We start from the raw sequence: 5,932 nt of genomic DNA, 5'->3' as shown, positions 1-5,932 counted from the left end.
TTCAATATGTCCGTGTTCATGGAGATGGGTGAGGTCCAGAGCAGTAGAGATGGGTAAACATAGCATCTGTCTTTAAAAAAGAGGACCCGTGAATTACAGACCAGTCAACCTAACTTCAGTACATGGAAAGATATTGGAACAAATTATTCAACAATCAGTTTGTAACCACCTGGAGAAAATAGGGTTAATGAGGAATAGCCAGCATGGATTTGTCAAGAACAACTCATGCCAAGCTAGCCTAATGTCCTTCTTTGACAGGGTTACTGACCTACTGGATGGGATGAAGGAGTAGATAGGATATATCTTGATTTCAGTAAGGCTTTTGGCACAGTCCCACATAACATTTTCATCAGAAAACTAGGGAAATGTGGCCTAGATGAAATTACTATAAGGTGAGTGCACAACTGGTTGAAAGACTGTACTCAAAGAGTAGTTATCAATGGTTCATTCTCAAACTGGGAGGGCATATCTAGTGGGGTCCCATAGGGGTCAGTCCTGGGTCCAGTACTAGTCAATATTTTCATTAACGACTTGGATATTGGAATGGAGAGTATGGAATGCTTATAAAATTTGCAAGCTGGGAGGGGTTGCAAGCACTTTGGAGGACAGGATTCAAATTCAAAATGCCCTTGACAAACTGCAGAATTGGTCTGAATTCAACAAGATGACATTCAAAAAAGACAAATGCAAAGTACTTCACTTTGGAAATAAAAATCAAATGTACCACTGCAAAATGGGGAGTAACTGGCTAGGCAGTAGTACTGCTAAAAGGGATCTGGGGGTTATAGTGTTTCACAAATTAAATGAGTCAACAATTTGATGCAGTTGTGAAAAAAAGCTAATATTCTGGGGTGTGATGCTGGGGTGTCCGCCCACACCAGCCTTGAGTGAGGTAATGTGTGCCAGGGGGGCTCAATTAATCTGAGATGCTGCACCTGGAGGGGAACCAGGGCTTGATGGTTCCTAATGGCAGATGAAGCCCAGTTTGGGGAGAAGCTGGGCTAGCATTATAAAGCCAGGAAGCAAGAGCAGAAAAGGGCTTCGGAGAAGAGGTTTGCAGTCACTCCCTAGAGGGAAAGGGAGTTGGCCAGCAATAAGGAGGAGATTCAGCAGGAGAGTAAACCCCAGAGTCCTGCCCTGGAATAGAGAGTCTTAGAAGAGGCCTAGAAAGTTGAAGAAGCTATGAGGATCTGAGGAGTCTCCAGTGGTAAACCGGTAAGTAGACAGAGAAGAGGGGTAGGAAGGAGTTCCGGGAAACAGCAACAGGGTCTGAGACTGAGTGGAGCTGGTTTGGCAGTCACAGGGTCCCTGGGCTGGAACCAGGAGTCACAGGTGGGCCTGCATTCCCCTACCAGCCACTTGCAAAATGGATTTGGGACAAAGACTGCCTGAGACACCATACGGACAGCTTGTGCGGTGGGACTTTGTTACCCCAGAAGTGGGGTGCACTGCGTAGTGACCTAGCTGGAGGGCTGAGTCATGAAGAGGGAGCACCCTGGGAGAGGGAGAGGGAGAGAGGCCACAGCACAAGCAACCAATAAAAGGGGATACCAGGTGGGGGGAGAGCTAATTCCCAGACCTATCCTCCAGGAGGCACCACTATGGTGAGTGGACCCCTTTATCAGGTGCATTAACAGGAGTGTCGTATGTAAGACACAGGAAGTAATTGTCCCACTTTACTCAGCATTGGTGAAGCCTCAGTGGCGTACTGTGTGCAGCTCTGGGTGCCACACTTTGGGAAAGATGTGGACAAACTGGAGATAGTCCAGAGGAGAGCAACAAAAATGATAAAAGATTTAGAAAACCTGACCTATGAGGAAGGATCAAAAAAACTGGGCACATTTAGTCCTGAGAAAAAAAGACTTGAGGAGGGACCTGATATGTCTTCAAATATGTCAAGGACTGTTATAAAGAGGACGGGGGCTCAAGTGTTCTCCATGTTCACTGAAAATAGGGCAAGATGTAATGGGCCTAATCTACAGCAAGGGAGATTTAGGTTAGAAAGTTTTTCCTAATATCTAACTGTTAGGATAGTTTAGCTCTGGAACAGGCTTCGAAGGGAGGTTATGGAATCCCCGTCACCAAAGATTTTTAAAAACAGGTTGGACAAACGCCTGTCAGGGACGGTCTAGGTTTCCTTGGTCCTGCCTCAGCACAGGGGGGCCTGGCCTTGGTGACTTCTCAAGGTCCCTTCCAGCCCTATGATTCTGTGAGTCTATCAGGAAGAGGGTATAAAGAAGAGCAGCTCATCTTCTCCTTTGGGAGTGAATAGGGGTATTAATTTCACTAGGACTTTGTGCTTAGCTGGAGGCTGCTGCTTGCACTGACAGGGCACTGTTGTGAGGAAGCCCACGCTGCTGGAGTCAATGCTGCCTGGAAGCTCCCGGCTCAGATACCTCTCTCTCCATTGGAGGGAGAATTGCAGCATGTTAGACAGGACTGCCAGAGAGGGTGGTGTCATAAACAGATAGCTAAGGGTTAATGTTTCTTTTACCTGTAAAGGGTTAACAAAGGGAACCACACACCTGACCAGAGGACCAATCAGGAAACCGGATTTTTCAAAGCTCAGGGAGGGAATTTTGGGGTGTGTCTTTTGTGTCTCTCTCTGCTCTGTGCTCTCTCGGCTATGAGAGTGACTTCTATCTCCAGGCTTTTCTAATCTTCTGTTTCCAAGTATAAGTACAAAAGGTAGAAGACAATAGGTTTTTATATGGTTTTTGTATTTACATGTGTGTAGTTTGCTGGAATGTTTTAAATTGGATATCTTTTTGAATAAGGCTGTTTGTTCATTTTTTTTAAGAAATTGACCCTGCATATTGTCAACCTTGATACAGAGAACATTTTTATGTCTTTTTCTTTCTTTCTTATATAAAGCTTTCTTTTTAAGACCTGTTGGATTTTTTTTTCCCAGTGGGGACTCAAGGGGATTGAGCCTGCAGCTCACCAGGGAATTGGTGGGAGGGAAAAGAAGGAGGGGGGGAAGGTAAATTGTCCTCTCTGTTTTGTAATTCAAGGAGTTTTTAAGTACAGTAATCTCCCAGTGTACCCAAGGCGGGAAAATCTGGGGGAGGTAAAGAGGGGGAAGGGAAGTGGGTTATTTCCCTTTGTTGTAAGACTCAGGGCATCTGAGTCTTGGGGTCCCCCAGGGAAGGTTTGGGGAGACCAGAGGGCGCCAGAGACTGAAAATCTGGCTGGTGGCAGCGCTATCAGATCTAAGCTGGTAATTAAGCTTAGAGGAATTTATGCTAGGCACCCACACTTTGAACGCTAAGGTTCAGAATTGGAATTTATGCTTATGACAGGTGGTACATAGACTGGGATGTGGAGAAGACTGAGGAGCAGGAACAGAGTCCGTTTAATAAGAAGAGACAGCACATTAGCACTGCTCTGAGTTGGTGTGTCTTTAAAACCTGATGCCTTGCCAGAGTGTGTGTCTGGCAGTGAGCTCCCTTGTCACTTCTGTAATCCCATTCAGCCAAAGAGGAATGGAGAAGAGATTAAAAACAAAGCAGAAGGAACCCACTCCATTCCCTGCTGTGGCTTGCGTCTGGTGGCACATGCCCCCATGCAGTCTGGGTGTCTGCATGACTCACTCCCCAGTACTCCACGGGTTGGGTAGCAAGGGTACCTGCACCCAACGTGTGTGTACCATTCCTCGAGGTGCTGTTGTGGGAGCTTGCAGGAAGGTGCTCTATCCACCACAGCTTTGTCTTAGATAAAAATGGGCAGAAAGAAGGAGAAGGGACAAAACTTTGTGAAGACATGGGCTAATTCTGCTCCTGTTGAAATTAAAGGCATGACTCCCACAGACTTCAGTAGAAGCAGAGCTGGGTCAATGGTAGGTCTGGCCTTCTTTAACAACTTTGTCAATGATCTAGAAGAGGAAAGATAACAGCATAGTAATGGACAATTTCCAAAGCTATTGAACTGTGAGATGTTTGGCGGGCAAAGGGACTAGAGAGATTAGAAATAAGGGAGAGAAATAAAATGAGATCTTAATCTCGCCTCTCGTGATGCTCACTTCTCTGGCTTTCTAGGTGTCCTTCCCATCATCTGTCACCATGACCGGCTCTCTGATCCCCTTCTCCTTGGACATGTTTGCTGGCTTCTGACTTGGCTCCTAATTCCCTTAAAAATTGGTCTCCTAGTTTTCTAAACTCCCTGGACTCACTCCACCAGATCTCTTTGACCTCATGGCCACTTTCTCCTAAGGCCTGCTTGTGCCACTTCTCCAGTCTTGGCTCGGTCTCACTCCCCACCTTTTCACCATTTCTCTTGGATGTAGCTCTCCGTATGACTAAGGAGTTCCTGCATGCCCAGATTGAATCACCACTGAGCACTACACCACAGCAGCTCCATCAGCGTTGCCATGATGTGCCCATCTAACCATTACTCACTCCCTAGCTACAATCCCCTCCTGCCTTCCTAGTAAGGAAAGTAGATGAGATGCATTAGGAGACCAGAGGGGAGAGTAATAAGAAATGAGGGTGAGAATGGAGGAGGAAGATTGAGATAAAGGGGGGTGGGTTCAATTCTCCCACTGCTTACAGCGGTGCAATCCCCTTGAAGTCAGGAGCCCTCCAGGGTAATGTAATGCAGCCCTAATTCTCTGAGCTGAGTCTCCACTTGCTCCAAGTGAGGTCTTGCTTTACTTATCTGGTTATGAGAAAGCAACCCGGGGCATTCATGGGCCCAGTCCCGCTTCCATGACAGGCAGTGGAAAGATTCCCATTGATTTGAACAGGAGTTGACTTGGAATAACTTCCCCTTTCTTCCCTAAGAGGTGAGAAAATATTTAAATTAGCCCAATAGCCTTTCACCTGAGGAGTCGGGGGTTCAAATCCTGCCCAATACTATCACCCAAATGACCCATTGCAGGCGGAGACTCTCCTCCCATTCATAGCTTTTACCAGTGCCCCTCAGCCTTGCAGCAACTGCTGCTCTTCTAGTCCTGGCTCCCCTCCCAGCCCTGCCAGTGCCCCTCACTCCTCTGTGCCCCTTCAGGCCATATTTAATTGCAGCAATGAATTAACAAGTGTGAGCAATGAGAAATATTAATCCAGACAGCAGGCCTCATTTTCCTTATTTATTTTTTTTTTTTTTAAAAAAAGAGGGGAAGAGGGGGCTTCATGGAGGAAAGCATAGCCATAGAGAAATGGGAGGAAGAGAATCGATTAAGAGGAGGCAGAGCAAAAGAGAGAGAGGGACTGGAGAAAGAAAAAATGGGAGGGAGAGGATGGAGATGAAATAGAGGAAGGGGGAGAAATTCAATCTCCAGGATAGTTCCCACGTCTTCCAGGGCAGGATTTCTCCATTGGGGAGAGAGAGGGGTGGAGGATAAGGAAAGAAGGGGAAATAGCATGAGAGAAGGTGGGTACACTGGAGATTAAGGAGGGGGGAAAGGGGCAGTGGAGAGACTTGTCCAGTGGGATTCCCACCCAGTGCAGTATAACAGAGTGTTGGGTTTTGCTGACAGCAAAATGTCAGTGTGCATCACTAGCTGTCAACAGCCTTGCAGAGCACTAAGTGGTGTCATCCGCAGCTGCTGTTATGCTGGCAAAGGGGCTGGGTGGGGAACCCGTTACCCAGCCTTCCTGCCTCTGAGTGTGAGGTGCCATCTTTGCTGACACCCTTTCCTACCTCTCTCCAAGCCTGAATCCTCACTCTCCTCTCAAGCCTCTCTTCCTCCCTGCACATCTGACAGTACAACACATGACGTGCTGTCTATTTCCATGCCTGCTTAAGCAAATGAGTCTGCCCATCGCTTCAGGGCTGCCATGTGCCATGTGCCAACAAGGCGAGTCAGGCAGGTGAGATTTTTCTGACATAACAAGGCTCAGCAGGTGCAGCGCTTTCTGCAGGAAGGGGCATGGAGGCCACTGTATCTGTTGATGTACCAGCAGGGCCTGGGTGCATGCGTGTGTGTGGGGGT

This window comes from Chelonoidis abingdonii, chromosome 1, assembly GCF_003597395.2.
Source record: "Chelonoidis abingdonii isolate Lonesome George chromosome 1, CheloAbing_2.0, whole genome shotgun sequence".
Classification (NCBI taxonomy): domain Eukaryota; kingdom Metazoa; phylum Chordata; order Testudines; family Testudinidae; genus Chelonoidis; species Chelonoidis abingdonii.
The sequence above is the reverse complement of the archived record's forward strand: the minus strand, read 5'-3'. Positions refer to the sequence as shown.